General features: G+C 46.9%; 1 long non-coding RNA gene and 1 pseudogene across 2 annotated transcripts in view; both read left to right on the top strand.

Annotated features, from left to right (window-relative positions):
• LOC132212986 (uncharacterized) overlaps positions 1–21,599 on the top strand; it is a 64,255-nt gene that overhangs the window by 2,116 nt on the left and 40,540 nt on the right. The gene's annotated exons all lie outside the window — the stretch shown is intronic.
• On the top strand, positions 10,810–11,367 carry LOC132213746 (large ribosomal subunit protein uL22-like; annotated as a pseudogene).

The following is a 21,599-nucleotide window of genomic DNA, read 5'->3' as shown; positions in this document are numbered from 1 at the left end:
GGAAGCAGTCAGGAAAATAAAATGCATCCTAAGGTATGAACTATTAAATAATGCATGCTCTTCATCTTGATACATGCTTTGGCTTCTAAGTAAAACTCAAGATCCTGGAGATTTAGTCAAGGCGTCCATGATCTCTTTTACTTCATTTTATATTTAATGGCTGCTTTAATCTCGGTACCTCCTATGGCTATGGGAAGATTTTGGATTTGTCTTTGAAGGGCTTGTTGGGGAAAAGAAGCTACAAAATAGCCGTTGGTTAGAGGTAACTGGGAGCTTGAAACTTCTTAGCATAATATTACTTAACACAGTTGAAGAAAATTTTTATACAGTACCAGGTTTCTGCCCCAGAGAGCTTTAGCTATCGCCGATGAAGATGGAACTGTATTTTGGATAGGATTAAAAAAGATTCGTGAAAAACTTCTAAAACCGTGAAGAGCAAATTCTGACCGGTTTTGAGCAATTAGTCAGTTTGTTGCTGACAATTTTCCCAAGGAGATTTAGAGAGCACCACTTAGAAAGGGAAGCCGTGAGTGACTGGAAGTGAGAAGCTGGCGTCCACAGTTCAGCAGCTCAAGGCACCTGTGACTGCCACAGCCTGTTAGGAGGGGGCCCGGGACAGGAGGTTCCCCTGGAAGAGGGGAGAGACGCCCTTTTCTAACTCAACTCCAAGATCAACCAGCTGCCGCCATGAGCTTTCCTTTGAAACTAAGTTTGAAAAGTCCAGACTTGGCTTTACGTGGTGTTCCGTCTAGGAGGATTGAAAGATTTGGGGAGTAATATCAGCAAAGGAGACACTTTAAAAGCATTTTAATTCTGTTATTTTCATCTGTGAGCTCTCACATTTAGACTTAGAAAATGCACTGTCAGGTTTGTACTAATAAAACCAAGTGGAAAATTGAGGAAACTGTAATTTGAGCCCAAACATTGCTTTTTCTTAAGTTCTCTGGACAAAAGACTTCTGGGGGAGATCCACATGAACTGGACAAACGCCTCAAAGCTCTACCATACTTTGCATGCCTGGGCCGCTAAATGCATTTATCAATTATTACGGAGAAAGAAAGGGAACTTTCCTATTTAGCCAGACATTTTGCAAAACACTAGTTAAGCAGTCATTGTAGATACATATTTAAACACACTTATTTTTGTATCACTTTTCACGAAATCTGTGACTGTTACTATTTTGGCAGCTACTTACTTTTCTGTTTTGCAAATGTACTTACCCCCCCTTCCCCCACCGCAAAAAAAAAAAAAAAAGTTTGCTCCTCATATCTAGTCTTAGGTTACCTAAAGTGAAAGAAATAGGAAATAGTGACTCTGAGTAAAGCAACAAGTTAACTTGAGAGCTGATCTATTATATATTAGAAACCGCTAGCATTCTGTAATGATTTGGAGGTGGAAACGATCGAGCTGGGTGTATGAATTAAGATTCAAAGTGCCGGGCAAGGCTACAGACTTTTAATTGTTGGGGCTGGGGACCTGCTTTTGCCAAATGAGAGACTGAAGACCATTACCTGGGCCAAATGTACAGAACACAAAGTGGGCACTTACTCATGTGCCTCCGTTTGAGAATGACAGGTGCTGGGTGCGTGGAGGGGCAGAAGCCTGCTTGCCACGATCATTTACAAATTAAAATGTGAAGCATACTCACAGCCCGCAGCAGCATGTGCTGTCTACAAAGGGAAGGGCTCCTTCGCTGTAGCTTTTGGGTGGAAGGGGTGTGTGTCTTCTCACAGTGGAGGGTTTCTTGGTGGGGCTGAGAGTTTTGAAGCATGCAGTGGTCCCCCCAGTTCTCTGCATCGCGTTGGTCACTGGTTTATCTGATCTGTAGGAAAGGAGCAAGCGCTTGGTTCTTTAGATGGGTTCGAAGGAGCAGTTGTCAATTCAGACACTGTAGTTTCTCACCCTAAAGTAAGGAGTTTTACTTCTGATGCTTCTAGGACAGCTTTAGCTGGATTGAGAAGGCGTGATAAGTTGGCTGTGGAGTGCCTGCTTCTGAAACAACCCATTTCCAACCGTTTGCCCCTCTAGCTGCATGCGTGCACCGCCAGGCCTGTGAATGAAAGCTCCCAGCCGCTGGGGAAGCCAGAGCTGGCACCGCGTGACAGGCTATTCTTGCCTGTCCCCCTCACCTCCGCACCTCACCCCCCATCATAATGGTCTTCTTCGAATTTACATTCATAGGGCCCATCTGACTGACCAGAGTGATGATAATGATTTATTCACAAAAACATGTGGGCATGTCCTTGCCAGAAAAATACTCCAAGGTCAATTTGGGGTGTGTGAGTGTGTCTGTCTGTGTTTTAAAAAACACAACCCAGAAATATAACGCAGGTTTGCCCGAGAGGTGGCTGGATCTCTTGAGGACACCAACCATTCCCTGTGGGCTAGATGGTGGCTCCTTCCCAGGTGGGAACAGGGTGGTCTCCTGCTGTAGAAGAGGCCTTGTGGCACATTATGGAAAGACAACCTTTGACGTTGGCACCTGTGTTTTTATTATACTTTTAAAGATTTAAACTTAGCTATTGTCTGTGACGCTGGGCACAGGTTGCGGCTTACCAGGCTGAAGGCTGCTCTTTTGAGCATCCCCCCCCCAAATGGTGCTTGTGTGGGTTGCTGAGGCCCCCCCTTCACTGTCCTGCTCCCGTCCGAGGCCCACCCTGGACTGGTCAGCTTGAGGAGAGGTGGCTATTTTGTTCTCTTTAAAAATACAGCATCGATATGCATGGATACTTGATACTCCAAATACTGCATGGTTTGCAGCAGTACAATTTCAGCTCTAAAATATCTGGTGAAGAGACCTTGGTGTAGAACTCAATGACCTTGCTCTTGCCCCTGGGCTTGGCAGTCCCAAGTTGAAAGCTATGTGTCCCTGTTTGCCTTGCACACTTACCCCTCCTCCCATATTTTCTGGTGTTTCGATAAAGCCCACAGGGAGGCTTCCAGGCTTGAGTGGTGGCGCCTGACAGAGGGCAGATCTCGTTCAGTTTTATATCCGGGTGCATAAAGCCCCCAGAAGTCCAGGCCTGTATGGTTGGGAAGGCGTTGGTTGTGTTCTCTTTATTTTTAATTCGCATCGCAAAAACAAACAAAATTTCACTCAGAAAAACTGGCTATTAAAGTATCCTAACTTCGGAAACAGGAAGACTGCCCTGCAAGGCTCTGGCAAGTGATTCCTCAAGTCGGATTGGAACTTCCCCTAGAAAGGCTGGCCTTGGGGGGCCCGGCGCTCAGGCCGCCATCCCGCAGCCGAGGGGCCTCCTTCGAGAAACCTCCCCCGAACAGGCGGGGGCTCCTGGGGCCTCGGGCACCCCCACTTCCTCAGATCGCATTGTTTTATTTAGAGCGCGGCTCAAAACCCAAAATTCAGAGGACCCATTGCTCCTCTGTTCTCCCCAGCCTAGGCGCGCAGGGCGGCCTTCGGAAGTGGAACCGGCATTGCTTTTCGGTGGAAAAGAATAATAGAAATAAATGAAAAAAAAAAGGCAAAGGGAGAAGGGATGAGATAAAAGGAATGAGGTGGAGAAAAAAGCAGGGAGAGATGGAGGAGATGGGACAGAAAGGGACAAGGAAGAGGGAGGTGGGGTGCGAGGCCGCCAGGGTAACCGCTGAGTCACCCCAGCAGGTCACTGTGTCCACAGGCGCCAGATGCCGCGGGCCCGGAGGACCGGGCGGGTCGCAGCCCGGCGTCTAGGCGGCCTTCGTGTCCGGCCTTCGGAGCGCGGACTGGGCGCGGCGCCTCGGGCCCACTGACCCGGCGCGGGGCGGGCCGCGGGCTCGCGCGGGGGGCTTTGTTCCGGCGGAGGCGCAGGACCCCGCGCTGCGCCGCGTCCCCGCCTCCGGAGCTGGGGACGGTGGGGGTGGGGACTGCAGGACGGGCGCCGGGACCGGAGGGGTGTTGCGGGGAGCCTCCGAGCCTGGGCTTTCGTTCCTTCGCGCCTTTTCGTAACAGAAGCTTCTCCCTTCGGGAGGAGGCGAGGCTGCGCGGGAGGAGGGACGCGGAGAGCCCCCGCCTCCGCGCTCAGCCGGTCAGGGGGGTGCGGCGCTCCGCGCGGCCCGCGGTGGGCACTGTGCGCGCGGACGCGTGCCCGAGGCGGGCGGTGAGGTCCGTCCCAGGTTCGAGGTTTCTGGGCGAGGTTTGGTAGCTGCAGGGCGTCCCAGGCCGGTGCCCGGTTATTCCGATCTGCTCTCGAGGTGCTCTGGGGCCGCGGGTGGGCGCTGTGGACGCGCCCTGGGTCCGGGGCTCCTCGCTGAGAGCGCGCAGATCCCCGTCGTGGAGGCGGTGGCCGGGGACAAAGAGGCGCACCCTGGAGCGAGCAGAGGGCAGGCGGGCCGGGCACCCACGCGCGCAGCGCGCAGCCGCCCCGGGCTCCTCCCGCGGGGCCCGCGCCTGGGGAAGTCACCGCTCGCAGCGCCTGCTCACCCCTCTCGCCACTGCACTCAGCAACGCGTGTCACCTTCCCCGCCGCCCCCAAAGGTGTGGGCAGATTGCAAGAGTTGCTGCTCTGTTATTGTTGGTCAAACAGGCCCTTTCTCTTGGGAGAGGGGCGCGGGGCATGTGGCGGATCCGGGGCAAGGATTATATTAATCAAAGCATTATTTCCCTAGAGAAGCCGAGCACAAATCAGAGTAAATCCTAATAAAATTGGATCGTGGAGAAACGGTACGCTTTCAGTAATCTGTGCTGCCTGATAAAAATCTCACGTTTATAAGATGTGGGTTTAAAAGAAAACCCCGCACACCTCTGGCCTGGGGTGGCTGCTGGGTGGGGATCAGGACGGGGTCGGTCACCACCCACAGCTCAGCTGAAATTCTGGAGGGAGAAAGGGCCGCGGACACCCTGGGGTGGAGGTTCCGAAAAATCAGGTTGACGCCAATGGCACTGTTGGCCCTGGGCGCCCCCACCCACGAGGGTCTGCAGGGCCCCTGCGCTGGATCCAGTCCCCTTAGGCGCCTGCGGGGAGCGAGCCCTGCTTCTCTGAGAACGTAGCCCCCATTTTCCTCCTCCCGTAAGGCTGCAGGGTGGGCAAGTCCCCGTGGATGGGGCGCAGGGCCCACCCAAAGGGCAAGGGCTGGGTGGCCGGCGCGGCGGGGACAGAGTCCCAGGTCTTCCCAGGCCCCAGCCCCCTTCCTGCCGCATCCGCGGGGCCGGGTAGTGGGCGGCCTCGGGCCCCTTGGCCAAGGAGGGGCCGTGCGTTTGGGGATGAAGGCCGGGGACGCGAGGCGCACAGCTCGCAGGTGAGACTTCTGGCACTTTCGGGTAGTGGTCCCCGACAGGAAGCAGACTTCATCTGCCTCCCACCCCCAGTTGCAGGAGACTTCCCGCCGCGCTGCGCTGCGAGGACAGAAAAGCAAGGCTCCCTGTCCCCGACCCCAAAGCAGAGGTGGAGCCAGCAGCCGGGGGGCAGCTGAGGCCTCTCGCAGCGGCCGAGACCAGAAAGCGACGCCCCTCGGTCCCTGGAGGGTGACAGGTGTGACCACCGTCCCCACATGGCTGCGCACCAGCCTCGGGGCTCCGCCTGACCTTTCTGAGAGGCGCAGAGACAGCCCACTTCGGTCCCGGGCCCCCGCCGGCCCCTCCTCTGCGCCGGGCCGGCGGCAGGTCCCCGCCGGGCGCCAACCCGCCGGCGCCCCCTGCAGGCTCGCGCCAGAGGAGCCCGCGCGCCGTCCCGGGTCGTGCGGGGCCGCCCGGGCTCCCCGCGCCGCCCGCGCCCGGGGCCCCACCAGCGCGCACCCACCCCGCGCCGCCGGCCTTTCCGAACGGGACCTCCCAGCGGCGGGAGAGCGGTAGGTGCAGGCAGAGTCCCAGCGGGCGGCGCGGGGAGCGGTGCAGCGGCGTCACCCCTCCTCGGACCCTGTCCGCCTTGGGTCCCCGCTGCGCTCCCGCCCACTCTCGGGTCCGAGCGGGCAGCCCCCGCTGGTGCCCGCGGCCGCGCGCCTCGTTCCCCGTCCGCGGGCTCTGGAGCTACGACAGCCGCGCCAGGCGCTCACGGGGCTGGGCCGCCGCACCCTCGGCGGGCGCACCTCCGAGGGGCCACGTCCCCTGGAGTCCGGCGAGGACGGAGGCTGGGAGCAGTGTGCGGGTGCGAGGGGGGTGGGGGCGAGGGCGGTGTGCGGGTGAGTGCGATGCGCGCAGAGGACAGGGCGGGCGTGCAACAGTGTGCTCCGGGGCCAGAGTAACCTTTTTAGCCTTCGGATCCGAATCTTCAGCCCTAGAACTGATTCCACCCGCCCCCATCTCCTCCTCCTCTGTTCTCTGTAAGTGCGTCTTTTCCACCTGCATCCCATCTGCTTCCCAAAGAGGTCCCTCCTGTGGCCCCGGGGCATTCTTGGACACCCTGACTCGCGTGAGCGAGGGTAAGGCTGAAAGGGACAGCATTCCCGAGAAATGCCACCGAGAGCTTTTCCCTCGTCCAGCCTGCCCCTTAGACCATATTCCCCCACAGGGAGGCCGCGTTTCAGGGCCTGGACCCTGGAATATCTGCTTCCTCCGTCTTGGCCTTAAAAATCGCTTGCATGGAGGTCGTTTTTATTTTTGGAGGCAGAGGAAGGCGGCAGGAGCCAACTAAAATCGCTTTGGGGGTCCCTGGCTGCCCTGTTGTGTGCCACTGCCCCAGCCCCTTTCCAAGGCGCTCGCTCCTTTTCAGTTGTGAAATTTGGAAGGGGGGAGTGAGGACACCCACACCTTTCCAGTTCTGAAATAATGACTCCCTTTCCCTCCAGTCTTGATTTCCATAATTTCATTACACAATGGCTGTCAGTTATCTCTTTGGAAAAGGGAAAGCGGACTAGCAGGAGAAAATTTGGGCCGAATGAAGTTCCTCCTTTTGAAAACTTTAACCAGGCCCACCTGGACTGCTCGCCTCTCAAGGGGAAAGCAGGGCAGAGAGAATTCAGGAAAAGGTGACATAGTTACATTCTGGGGAATATGAACCCCACTGCCAAGTTGTGTTTTTGATAACATGAGATCCTCAAAAGACACTTTGTACTTTTAGTTGTCTCCTTGGGGCCCTAATGTTTGCATCTGAGGATTTTCAATAACTTAGAAATCCTAGTGACATGTATTTTTTGTTTCTTGGATTTATTAATGTTAGACGGTTCTACTATTAGCCACGATTCTTTAAAAGACCTCTTGAAAGTCCTGGACACAGCTCTCAGTACAATCTGCAGACATTCACCTCAAGAGACCATCACCAGCTAATATGCCGGTGGAACTTGGGCCAGGCCTTTCCATAAGGTGATTTGTAGACAGCTAAAGTTTAATAAAGAATGTTAATGATAAAATGTTAATGTTTAAATAGATGAGCTTTTGTGTTTAGAATCTAAGTTTGGCTTTTCTTTGAATTGTTTATCCAGCCGTTTTCCCACAGGCCTTCCTGAACGAAGGGAAGGATGGAGGGGAGGGATCACTCATTTACTTCGGGCATATGTGAGCATAAGGTTATAAAACTAGCCTTTTGGAAAACAGTAAATAAATAAACCTTGTCTATAAACACCCGTCTCTGTGGCTGTGAAAAAAAGAAAAACCGAATGACTTTCACGAAACAGTTAACTAAAATCGTGTATGGCAGCCCTCAAGCTCCTCCTCTTCCTTCAGGGTAGCACCCTTTGGTAATATACACATATTTATACATGATGTAAATATACATATGCACAGGGTAGATGTTTATGTACATAACATAATGAAATAATATACATACCCAACTGAATTCATTTGCATATAAAAACCCATGTGTAATATACCAAACTTCTGCAATTAACAATATATTCTACGTCTTAAGAGAAGAATGAGTTTATCTTAATAGTGACATGAACTTCAAAATTTCTTTTGAAATCTGAATTGTGCCAACTGTACATGACACCAAAAAATTGATAAATAAATAATATATGCCTCGTATTAATTTTTTAAGCACACCCCATTTAAAAGTATTGGGAACTTAAATAACTTGTTTTATATAAAATAAAAGGGCATCGTACTTTGAATGCACATTTAAATATGCACATTCTATCAAAATCCAGGGTTTATTTTTTTTTTTTGCCTTTTTCTCCTTGCAAATTAAATACTGTTGAAATTAAATTAAAATTCAATTCTGAATGTGGTAACAAAAAACATTAATTTTATTTTCCATTCTACTATGTAGGAAACATTTTTAAGTAGTTAATTTTATGGGCCTCTATATCATTAAAATACATTCAGGAGTTTAGTGATAATTCAAAATGTAAAAAAAAAATTGAAGCATGTATTTATCATTGAAATGATGTATAATATGGGATGACATGTTACTTGTTTCTTGTTTAGTTTTTTAAGTCTTTCATTTTCAAAGGCTTTTTTTTGTTAAAATAAGAATTCATTTTGGGTTAAAATGAATACATTGGCAAGAATCCAATGCTCAGTTTGGCTGAGCAAATGTAGATAAACGTTATAATTGAATGTTATACCTTAACAGCTATTTGTCCTAGTTGATAAAGGAATCAAAAAGTAAAGTTTTGAACTATTCTTGAAAACCACAATAGGAGCTCTCTCACGTAATGAGACTTACTTTTATTATAAGATTATTTTGTTGACTTTTCTATATTTATGTAAATGTATATTTCTTTACTGAAAAACATATACAATATTTATGGTGGCATTGATTCCCATATGTAATCTATTGCTTATTGATTTCAGAGACAGTATTTGAAAGACTGATGACTCATCAGTGGTGTCTAAATATTAGTGATGAGCTTGTAAAAATTAAAATCAGTTTTAGGCTCAACTGCTTTTTGAGGTTTGTTTCTTAATCTCTTAAAATGCTTGAAGTTAAAACCATGGAAATACAAGTGAAAGTCTTTAAAAAGACTATAACTTGGAGAGAGGTGCAAACATTTTATTCTAGATGGGCTTTAAAGTCAACTGCAAAAATAAGTTAGTCTTCTATTTTAGGAAGTTTTCCATGTGATGGTGTGCTGTGACTTAAGGAAACACAGGCTATATAACGATTTGCACAATATTCATTCAAAAATTTGGATGGAGAATTGAAATGTAAAATAATCTTTTTTGTCGATTTAATTAATGAAGGGGTAAAGGCCTATTTTAGTAGGCTCAAGTTACAGACATAGAAAGATTTGTATGAATAAATATTTTGGCATTCTGTAGCCTGCAAGCAGGCAGAAGTATAATGTAGCAAATAAAACTCCCCAGATTCAATTTCATTTAAAAATCTGGCAGTTAAAGAAAACAAGGAAAAATGCTTATTAACTCAGGGCAACTGTAAAATGTTGACAGATTTCAAGTTTCATATCTAACTAAGCCCAGAAAACTGCTGGGAAGTTGGAGTACAAGTTATTCTGTCAAACCATTTTTCATAGTGAATTATCATTTCAATACTCTCACATTTAAACTCCAACTTTATAGACTACCCATTCCCCCGCCCGCCCTCCCTCCCTCCCTCCCTCTTTTTTCTCTTCTCTTCTCTTCTCTTCTCTTCTCTTCTCTTCTCTTCTCTTCTCTTCTCTTCTCTTCTCTTCTCTTCTCTTCTCTTCTCTTCTCTTCTCCTCTCCTCTCTTCTATTCTCTCTTCTGTCTTTCTTTCTTTTAGTCTCAAGTCTGTAAGCAGTGGGTGAGGCTAGTTCAGTGAGGCTCAGAGAGACATCATGGGGGAGGTCAGTTTTAAGCCTCAGTGTTTAGACATTATCAGTGCCACATCGAGTTGAGATGTATCTGTTCTCTCAAAATGTTTATTTTCTTTCCTCATCCAACTACTAGTGACTTTTAATGAGAGAATCAGGCCATATCTACTGAAAGAAAAATAAATTGGAGAAATGAATTATTTGGAGAACTCAGGCCTTGCTGCTTTCTCTTCCATCTACATGTTAAGAAGAGAAAGACAGACGTGGTGAAATCGGAATAATTTAGATTGGCTATCTATAGTGATTCCGTTTGTGAGAGAGCAACTCATTCTATAAGCTATTGCGTGACTCCGCATTCTCCCAGGGTTATGAGAGATGAAACACCTGAATGGACCTCCAGTTGAGACCTTTACCAGATTTAAATAAAGAGAGTTAAGGGGTCTGACTTGCCAGGTTGGGCTGAGTACAGTGATTGAAGTTATTAGATAATTGTTCACCTTTCTACTTAGCCCCACGAGAGGAGCCATACACACACATTATAAAATACTTTAAATTAATATTAAATAGTCCAACTGGGATTGCTAAGTTATTTACATTTAGCAATAGATTAAAATGTTAACATTATACATTTAATGAGTGGGAATCTTGGCTGCCTTGTATGCTCTGACTTGGAAGTGGTAGTTGAACACATTTTCAAGGATCTTTCAGGGAGGACAGTTTTCTCGGTGTAATTTGGTGAATTGAAAGATACAATCCTTTTGCTTCCTGTCGGGGACCACGATCCAGAGAATAAGAGAGGACAATGTTATCGGTTGTAGGTGGCTCTTAGACCCAGACACGCTTTTAAAGTAGTCTTTGGTAGAGTAGGATGAGAGTAAGCGTGATTTGGGTGTAGTCTAAAGATTATTAGTAAACATTAATTACAGGCAATTTTTAAAAAGCTATCTAGTTGCACCTAGAACGAACCATATTAATAGGCTTTCCTTTGCATATATTTCTGGAAGAATATGTCAGTATATCTTGCTTTCATCTAATTAAACAGCTGAAGTATTATTCTAACACAAAGCATGAATACTCAAAGAACAAATAAAATTGTATGCCAGATAAAAAGGAAATATTGCTGACTTCATATTTGCTGTAATTCTGGGAAGGAGTGGCCAGGTGAAATCTACTGACTGGGGCTCTTCCCCAGAGCGGCCAGAGGTGGCCTCTGAAGATGGTTCGCTATTCACTAGACCTAGAAAACCCCACGAAATCATGCAAATCAAGAGGCTCAGGTCATTGTGTTCATTTTAAGAACACTCCTGAAACTGCCCAGGCCATCAAGGGCATATTCGAAAAGCCACCAAGTATCTGAAGGAGGTCCCCTTAAAGAAGCAGGGTGTGTCATTCTGTCATTACAATATGGAGCTGGTAGGTGTGCCCAGGTGAAAGTGGGCTGGACACAGGGTCGGTGGCCCAAAAGGAGTGCTGAATGTTGGCTGCACGTGCTTGAAAACGCTGAGAGCAATGCTGAACTTCAGGGTTTAGATGCAGACTCTCGGGTGGTTGAGCACATTCAGGTGAACAAAGCTCCCAAGATGCAACATAGAACCTACACAGCCCTCGGGCGGATTAACCCGTCCATGAGCTCCCTGCCACACTGAGCTGCTCCTCCCTGAAAAGGAGCTGTTTGTTCCTAAACCAGAAGAGGAGGGTGCACAGAAGAAAAAGATATCCCAGAGGAAACGGAAGAAACAAAAACTTATGGCCCGGGAGTAAATTCAGCAGAAAATAAATCTAATAAAAGTAAAAGCAGAAAAAAAAAAACAAAAAACCCAACGACAACCCACAACTGACGGGGAATACTTTATATTTAAAAAAATTGTTTTATTACACCAACAGAAATTATGTTCTTTGTATTAATCTTAGCAAAAGTGAGGTAATCTTTTGGAATTTTTAATGATTTCTGTTTTAAGATGCACATAGAAATAGGGAAGTACCTGATAGCTTTAATGTTTGCTCGCACAGAAATTAAACAGATAGAAAGGTTTAATGAATAAGTGAAAGAAGGATGTTTAACAAGTGGGAAGTTTGACCGAAGATTTTACTTTTGCTGGTTACAACTGTTAGTTATCCTACACTATTTTTTTTTTATTTGAGCCTCCATAAACTTACCCAATATGAAATTTTTACAGAATCGCTAATTATTCTTCACCCCAGGCCCTTTTCAATAAATTGATACCATCCACTGAAGATTTATGGCAAAACAAGGTAATAGACTTATTATTAGGAAATTCTCCCATCATAAGAATTTACAAGATTTTTTGGAAATAATACCTACAGAGGGATTTATTTTGCTTCTTTCCTTTCTCATTTTAGAGTTAGGGAATAATTCTTGAAGTTGGCTGTTGATCACGGTGCAGGCTGGTGAGAGGTAGCCATGTAATTTCTTTATCTTTCACCTGCAAATTACACACATTATTTTGCAGCTCAAAATAAGCATTGGCACTGAGTTGCATTCAGTGAGTGTCTTTCACAGCATTAGTACAGAACTGAGGTACAAAAGAATATTAATCTAATACATTCCAAAATTCAAATACTTGTGATTAATAAGCATTATTATCTATAAATAAGGCCCTAATGATACTTTGGCAGTGTTGTAAACACAAGAATCAGAGGCAATTATTGTCATTATTGTTCGGCAAGTACTTCCATGAATACCAAATGGGTATTGCTGTCCAGCTACTTGGCAACTAGGTTCCTATAAAGAAACAGATGTTGGCCAATCAGGACTGGCTGCTATTAACTGCCCTTAGCCCCAAATGCAGAATCCTTAAAGAAAGAAAAAGAAACCCAAGACATTAGCAACAGTTTTGACATGATTTTTAAAAACTGCCCTTTATAATAAATATAAAGCTTCTTGAAAATAATGCTGTTTCCCATACTGACTTTGGTGAATTGGCGCCATTAGCAACCATTGTGTGAGCTGGAAGCAAAGGCCTCGTTTATGAGGCTGTAGACCCAGTGTGATGACGAGATGCCCTTGAAGTCGAATCAGTGGACAACAAAAACTAGATCGCGGCCGCACGGGTAGCCCTTTAGAGAGCATGGGTGTGGCCACATCTTTATCTTTTTTCCCTTCCTCAGGCCACCCAGAGCTCGCTCATTCCTGCCTATTAAATGGGACTAGCCTACCAGGCCCAGCTCCAACACCGTGTGTGTGTGTGTGTGTGTGTGTGTGTGTGTGTGTGTGTGTGTGTGTTGGGTGTGGAAACTGCTGCAGTGCAAGTTAAAGCAAGTGCCTCACGCTCATAGAAAACTGGCCACAGGCCCCTGGCCACACACTTACTTTGCGCTCTGTGTCTTAGAGCCAGGGCAGACCAGCTTTGTCTGTGTCCATGAGCGGATCTTCGCTTGCAGTCTTAGTAAATGTAATGGCATTGGTAACAGCTAATGTGGTTTTGTGGAGAAAAAAGATGTTTCATATACATTTTTCTAAGGGATAGGTGCCTTAAGCATTGAATACAAATTTATTGTCTATTTTTAAATTTTCTTGTGCTAAAACCTTATGCTTTAAATGTCACAGGTCTTTACAGGGGTTGAGAAAGCATTGACTTGGTTTCCCAAAACTTTGGGGAGGAGGAGTGGGTGGCGTGGGATAAGTGATGTTGAGAAGAAGCAACCTCTTTGCCAACCACTGTTGTTGGCTCTCAATTCTAGTGGGCCCTGTTCTTCATGGAGAATGAGTTGTTAAATGGGACACACCTATTGGAGGTGAGTGAGATTGCCTAGTATGGACTCCTCCCCCTTTACCCCCTCACCCAACAGACATCGCTTTATCATCACTTTAAGTTTGATGGGATTGTCCCTTTTATCCTCAGGGAACCCAAACCGAAGGGATTCCTGGGAGGGGAACCAGAGGGAGGCTCTGGGATTTTCCTCCAGCTCCTTCTGAACATTCTCTTGCCACCTCAGCCTGGACTTTGTCATGGGATCAAGGTAGCCACACTCAGGGCAGGCAGCTGGACTCCAAAGCCATGCCCGACAGGGGCAATGGGGCTTTCATCTGGACCCTCTCTTCTCTCTTCCCTGAATGGGCTGGAAGGAGAGCAGTCCGCTGGTGCCATCGCTGGGTCTGGGGAGGTCAGAAAAGCGAACTCTTCCAAGCAAAGCTTTTCTCATTCTCATGCCTACTGACTCAAAAGAGAATTTCTCTAACAACAACAAAGATAACAACAATCACAATGACACAGCATTACTGAAGACCTGCCATGTATTAGGTATGAAAACATGTGCCATGTGGACGCTGTCCCGTGTAAGCCTTTAAGCACCCTTTGAAGCTCTGCTTGCACCCGGGTTTGACAGATGAGTCAACCGAGGCATCTGAGGACTAAGTCGCCATGTGGTGGTGGCACCCACTCTGAGCCTTGGTCCTATCTCTTAGAGACAATGTGCTTTTCAAAACAAATTTAAATGTGTTTCTTTCTTTTTAGAGAGGAAGGGAGAAGGATAGAGAGACAGAAACATCGATGAGAAACAAACAAACATCTCTACTCTCTACTGGGGGTTGAGCCCACAACTGGGCATGTGCTCTGACTGGGAGTCAAACCAGGGACCTCTTGGTTCTTGGGTTGACACTCAATCACTGAGCTACACTAACAAGGTGAAAATGTGCTGTTTTTATTTTATTTATTTTAGAGAAAGAAAGGGAGATAGATAGATAGATAGATAGATAGATAGATAGATAGATAGATAGACAGACATCCCTGGCCAGGGATCAAACCTACAACCTTAGCGTATGAGAATGATGTCCTCACCAACTGAGCTATCCTGGCCAGGGCAAGACGATGTGCATTTAATAGCACTGCTTTACTGTTTTCCAAATGTTGAGGCCCCTGCTGCTTTCTCACCTTTAGGGACACTGTGCTAGCTGGCAAAGCAGCCACGTGGTATTTGTGAGTGCAGTGCCCTGCTAGTCTTATTCACAACAATATCGCCAAGGCTCCGAGGCTGGCTTACCCCCTGGGTCACAGTCAGCCCCATGGCCGGCCCTCCGAGCTGCTGAGAGCAGGACCCGCTCACCATGCTGACCTGAAATGACGAACACAATTTGGTCTGGACGGTCCATTTCCACTGAAGCAGAGCCAGTTACAGGGTCTCGGAAGGTGCATGTGTGCACAGCTACAAGCTCCTACGTTAGGTATACATGCGGTACGTGCCAGCTTCGCTGATAGGAGCGCCTGGGGAGGCACGGCCTCTGGGCAGGGTGGCTACTGACTCCGGCGGGACAGCCTGTGGGCTGCTTTCGCTGGCTCACTCCTCAGGTGCTCAGCTCGCCAACACCTTTGCAGGAAGTGTGACACCTTCGCAGCCATGGGCAGGGCCACTGCCTTATTTGGGGGCCCAGGATAAAACAGTGCTGTGGGGAGGAGTGCTGTGAGGTTAGGTGGGCTCCTCACCATGCTGGGGGAGGGGCAGGGTGTGCAAATGCCGGTTCCCAGACAGAGGGAGCCAAGGCTTTGCTCGGGTCTGAGAGGAGAGTCAGTTGTGCGACTTTGAGAAACATGGGTGCTCCCCTGACAGCTGGTGCCCCAAAGGGGAGTAAACCTCAATGATGACTTCTCAAAATGAAATCATTGCTGCCACTCACCCCTAAAGGGCAAAATGTTATTTGTAAAAATCAAAATGAAAAGGTTACTTGGCTTCCAGCAAAATGACTCTCACCCATTAATTAATTCGTTATTAATGAATTAATATGCTGACTCACTGCCAGAAATCAGGGCAGTTTATAGTAACCCACGACAGAGAAAAACCACGGTGGAGAGGGAGCCGGTAAACCAGAGGCGGCTGACACATGCCCTCGGTGCTGCCCTCTTGGACCCAGGACGGGTTGACTTTCTTTGTAGCAAAAACATAAAAAAAAATTAAAAAAGGGTTTTACAATAAGCTATCAATGTTAACTTTTATTTAAAAAGCCACAGTTTTCAAGATGAACTGTCAATTACATCTGACTTGAATATATTTCCCAAATACCTTTGATGTATGTATCTAACCTCAGTGAAAAAGTTCTGAGAGGAACTTACTGGACATCTTTTGTACTAAAAATAAAAAAGTGGATCTTGAGCCCATCAGAATTTAATATCAAAGAAACAGCACGATGATATTCTGTGACAATTTTTAATGCTAACAGTTGGCATTTTACTGCCTGTATTTACTTCCCATAAGATAATTTGACAGTTTCTTCCCAATATGTCCCAGGAAATCAATAAATTATGTTTTACTGTTTCTTCTCCTTCTTTTGTTTAGGTAGTTAAGAGGCAGACAGCATAGAGAGCTCAGCACAGTTCCTTGCATTCAGGGCATGTGAATTCGTACACTGAGCCACAGCTAACTCAGCGATTGTTGCCTCATGTCGCCCTTACGGTACCAGTTTTCTCATCTGTTAAATCAGGGTCTGGGATTTCGTTGATTTTTAAATTGCCTTCTAGTCATAAAATTCTGTGCTTTGAATTTCCTGTCATCAAGGGAATCCATTAATGTAAGCATGATTTTTAAATATCTAGCTCTATTTTATTTGAGATAGAACTTACATGTGAAGAAGAACATAGGGCATTCTGTTATACGGTGTAAATCAATAAAATGAAAATGTATCCATTGACAACATTTGTATTTTCACCTAATACAGAGCTGTGCCATCTCTTTGAATACAATGCACTTTTATGCCCCATTAAAGCATGCTTGGCGTAACTTTCAACTACTTGCAAATGCTGAGAAGTTGAAAAACATAACATTTACAAAAGATACATCTGGTGCATATTTATATGACTTTGGATAAGGAATCATTTAAATACTGCTGAGCCATCTCCATATTAGGAGAAAAGATATTCCATGTCTTTGTGAAATCACTAGTAAAATACATGGAGGTTTAAATTTCTACTATGCATTTCTTAATTTGACACATGTTAAAAATATGGAAATATTGATCAGGGCTTAAGTTATCTGAGTTGTTGAAATTGCTTCTTCCCTGAAGTTTATAGATTACATCATTGAAGCTAGTGTAGATTTAAGTTTTGAAAAGGGTTAAAAGTAGCACTTTCTGTTAGAAAAGTGGCTTTTTCAGGGGCAGAAATTCTTAATCTGGGGTTTATGAGCCCGTGAAGCCACAGAGGTGAGCCCACACAGGTGAGCTTGGGCTCCGTGACCTCCTGAGTTTATTTGCAAACATTTGTGTACGTCTATATGTACATGGTTGTTTTTTCCTGGAGAAGACCTAACTCACATCAGTATCTTAAAGAGGTTTCTGACCCTGGAGGAGTGGGAAGACTGGGACCATAGGAAGTACTTGGGCTTTCCCCTTACTAGTCAGCCGTCTAACCGACATTCTGCAGTGCCTACCTCTGCAGGCCTCACCTGTGAAACACAAGGGCTGCACGAGGACTTCCCTAGTCCCGAGTCAGAACCTCACCTCCATCTCCTCCATACTTAAGCCACCAACACCCTCAGTGTTGCCCTACTGACTGTCTTCGCTGTTAGGTTGCTCCTGCACAGTTTCCGTGCAGAGTAGGGGCTGGGTCATGCGGGAAGCATGCAGGAAGCAGCACCCTGGACGCTGGGGCCCCTCTGGAATGCATGTGGTGTAGCATCCGAAACAGAGCTGACACCCTCCAGCTCACACACACTTGAATGAATGTTACAGGCCGTGCTTGAAGCTGAGAGGCGTAAGAAAACCAAGGCGAAGGACGCTCTGTTCCTCGCTGTGTAGAAGGGAAAAGACAGCCATGTAAGTTAAGGCGTTCGCATCTCCTTGTCAATTTCTGATCTGTTGTCAGCTTGAATGATTTCTAAATCAGAAGAATGCTGAAGATCTGTTTTCCCATCGCTTCTGAGCCTAAGGAATTTGGCGCTGGAGTTCTGAGCCAGGAAACTGCCCTGTTTTGAATTCAGAGGCTCTGCTGCTGAGCCCAGATGCCAGGCTGATGATAGGCTCAGCGTGAGACTTTCACTCTGGGGGTCAGGGCGGGCCCCGGGGGGTGGGCAGATGAAGAGGTGCAGCATGGCCTGGAGTCTTCAGGTGCAGGGCAGGTTTCGGGACGTGGTCAGCGAGGAGAGACCCACCGTTATTAAGTAGACTGTTGTAGCGGGCACGACTGGCCTCAGGGCGTGAGGAATCTCTGAATTTCTGTATATTTGACTTGGTGTAGCTTCAACATCTACCCGGCTTTCTAAGGTTTTCGCTTCCCAGTTCCTATGGAGTCATACGGACCCACCTCCCAAGCTGATCTGACCCATTGTGAAGAAGGTGGTATCTGAGAGGACCGAGTGGGGGGTGGTCCCCAGATTCTTTTCCAAGCCCTTCAGGTCGGTCATGTCAGTGCAGCAGCTGCGGGACGACCCGGCACCACACTGCAAACCAGCCCAGCCTCAGGCAGGCGCCACCCCCTGGGCGTCCTTCTCTCACCCCCAGCCATGCTCTGTATTGCCGATCTGGTAGAACTCTTCCAATACACCGAGAGGTGGAACTTCTTCTGACTTCCAGTCCCCGTGAGACAATTTTCCTGGGGGGTGGCTGGAAAGGGTCCTATAGCTGAGCTGTCAGCTGTCGTGACCTCCATAAGAAACGACTTAAATCCCATACAGCCTGATGTACTGGTCATGCCGGGACATTTGACAACACTGGGATTGGTTTATTAGTAATTCATACTTCTGATAGTAGACAGAACTCTTTACAACCAATTGAAATGACAAAAATAAATAAATAAAAAGATGCGATTAAGGATTGAGACTATCACAGAGCAAATTTTGATGAGGGATGAAAACAAAAGTATATATTTTTTTCTAAATGACCATCACCCCGTGCTCCAAAGCCTTATCGAAACCAGACATGCGTCCAGCACAGAGGGTTCCCCACGCGATTACATTATTGATCTGCCTCTTCCCATTACTCACCTTGATGGAAACCGCAAGATACCTTGACTCAGCTCGAGTGCCACGTAATGCCTCGGGGTGGGAGGTCAGAGTAAACCTGGCTAGCGGTGTTGTGTTTTCACTTTGGGAGAAGGGGAAGAAAGGACTGCCAGCTTTTGATGTCATTTGCCTCTGTTGGGAGAGCTGTCCACTGCGTCTCCCAACCCACCCAGCAACTCAGGCTTGGTAACGACCTTGAGCTTGCTACCCAGAGTGTCCTCGTGGGAAACCCGTCTAGCACACTGAGGAAGCAACTGCCATCAACGGAATGCCATGCCTCTGATAATTCTAGCTGGTTTAGGTTAGCTATCGCGCCTTCAGTCAACCATACACCTGTTTACTATTTGACTTCAGTATCGTAATGACTTTGGAAGAAGAAACGAAATAAGTGTGTTTAAAGCTCCTTAGGAAAAAACAGTCTCACAGGTCGAAAGTGTTCACCTTCCCAGTGAATCAAGGCTGCAGAGATTGTAAGACATCCATGGGAGGGCAGGTGAGAAAGAAACAAACGAACGAAGGCTTTCTGATCCTCTTTGGCAGTCTCCTTATTCAGATTTTCAAGTCCCTTCCCGGAGGCCCTGGTGTTCCCGCTATACTTGACATTCATATTTTGACTTGAAAACAAACACAATGTGTTTGTCATGATAAGTGTTTGGTTGAGTAGCAGTATTGGCCCTGGGACTGGGGGTGACACTCTGCCTTGGAGACCTGACACACCTGCCTGGGTGAGAATTGAGACCCCTCCCCTCGGCTTCCTGTCTGGGCTCAGCCTAGAGAATCTTTGCTTAGCTCTCTTGAACTTCTATATGTTAACTTCATTAATTAATTTTTTATGTGACTTCCAGGGCAGTTTTACTAAATAAAAATGAAACAAAATAGATGAAAAAAACCCCGGATGTTCTGCCACCGTGCTGCCCTCCAGCAAAGGCACTGAGCCCAGACGGCTGAGTGACCCTCCCATAGGCGTCCTTTAGAAAACATGACCACGACATCACAGAAATGACCCAGGGCTGTTCGGAAGCTGCATTCTTACGTGCTGGGCTGGAAAATATTATCATTTGATACATAGAAACATTTCTTCTTCTTCTTTTTTTTAACCAGTTGTTTTCAGACCAGTATAGAAGGTCTTAAATGTACTCTTTGCTCATGTTGTCAACCAGGAAGGTTTTTCTGATGGAACAGATCACTAAAGGGTCAGGGAAAGTGCTTTTAAAGATAAAATTCTCCATAAGAAAAGGCATGAGCAATTAAATCATCCAAGTAATGTGGCATGGGCTATTAAATTATCTCTTCAACTTGGGGACCAATGGGTGAGCGTTCACTACGCAGTTCTGAGTTTTCATATTATAGATCCAGAATTTAAGAAAAGCCATTTTGATAATAATCTGCTATGAGGAAGCGGTGCAAATTCATTTTCACATTGAGGAAAGCCCATCACGTAACTATGTTCTTAAATAGCTGGCCTGTTTGGACCGAAATGAGTGATACTCAGCTATACATTTCAGCGAAGTTGGTGAAACAGTTAACTCAGTAAACTGTGTGAAGCAGGGCTAGATTTTAAAACATGAATTGAATGGCACGAGTATGCTGAAAATCCAGAATGCCGTGAGAGCATTTGGACATATCCCCCAAGACGAGGAACTTCTTGTGTTGCCATTTGCAAAGAAGTGAAGGAAGAGATTGCAAACTTTTTTTTTTTGGTAATTATCTGTGATGAATGTGTGACTATGGAAATGTAAAGTAGGAAAGTAATTGGGGGAAAAGACTGAACTATAAATCTGGAGGTTTGCAACAAAAATATGTTTAGAAACCTGCATATGTTTTGAATATTAAAAGGCAAAGCATTTCTTTCTCTCACTGTGGTTATATTCTTAGCCAAGCCAGGTGACGTGGCCCTGTCGCTTCTGGTGCCTGTGTCAGCCTGTTTCTAAGGAGACAGTATGTGTTTACTTCTCGCAGAAATAATTTTGACCATTTCAAACTGCTTAATCGTAGTGTTTTTTTTCACCCCCAATTTGGTCTTTGGATTTTTCCCCCTTTTGTCTTGTTTTCCCTTTTAAGGTCTAACGTCTCTTCTCACAAATCTTTCCACATTTACTCTCTGGCCCCCCTTCCCCTCTGGGATATTTTCTCTGCCCCATCATTGAATTTCCCTGTCACTGTGGACTCTCCTTTCCCTGTATCACCCTTATATTTCCCCAGTCTCTTTGCTTTTTGGCTACAATAGGTTGTCTTCTCCCTGTAGAGACTTCCCCAGCTCGTGGACATTTTAAACCAATGTTTGTTAACAGACAGCTAACTTGCATAAAATTTTCACTGAATTTCAAGTTGGCCTTCCTTCTCACAGTCGCCCTCTCTTCCGAACGGGCACAGCCCTGTGTTTCTCTCCTCACCGCCTGTCTGCATCCTTTGGTCTGGTGTCTGTGCTTCCATCTAAGATCTCTAGCCTGAGAGCTCGGCCGGCAGCTTCGCTCGGGCAGTCTAGTGCCTTCTTCTCATCAGCCAAATGCTGGGCACCTGCACACGCAGCCTTTTTGGTCCGGACATGGCTGGCCACAGGGAGGCCCCTCAGACAGAGGTGGCCCTGTGTGAGTTGACTCAATGGACGGGCGGGGTTCTGGCCGGGCTCTCCACGTGCCCGTTTGCGTCACCCTGGATAGACCGCTGACTGCCCTGCGCCTCTCTGTTCTCTCGGAGGTAACAGCTCCCACCTCCAAGGGTTTTGTGTAAATTTTGTCCTTGGGATATTTCCAGCAAGTGATCATTCCCTCTGTACTTCCCTATATAGAGACCTCAGGAGACTTAACACGGTTCGACACAGCAGACGCAGAGGGCGCGGTGGAGGTGAGGTGCTGGAAATGAGGCCACTAATACGGCACTTCCAGGGGAAAGCACACGACCTCGCCCGTTTCCTTCCCGCGCAGTTACCTGGGGCCCAGTGGGGGCCAGCCCTGCAGCAGGCAGCGGAGCCCCTCTCCTCTCCGGCCACTGCCACCATGGGGTTGACTTGGGAGGAAAGCAGTGCCCACTAGACAGCCACAGGATATC

The sequence above is a fragment of the Myotis daubentonii genome, chromosome 12 (genome assembly GCF_963259705.1).
Source record: "Myotis daubentonii chromosome 12, mMyoDau2.1, whole genome shotgun sequence".
Lineage (NCBI taxonomy): Eukaryota > Metazoa > Chordata > Mammalia > Chiroptera > Vespertilionidae > Myotis > Myotis daubentonii.
The sequence above is the reverse complement of the archived record's forward strand: the minus strand, read 5'-3'. Positions and strand labels throughout refer to the sequence as shown.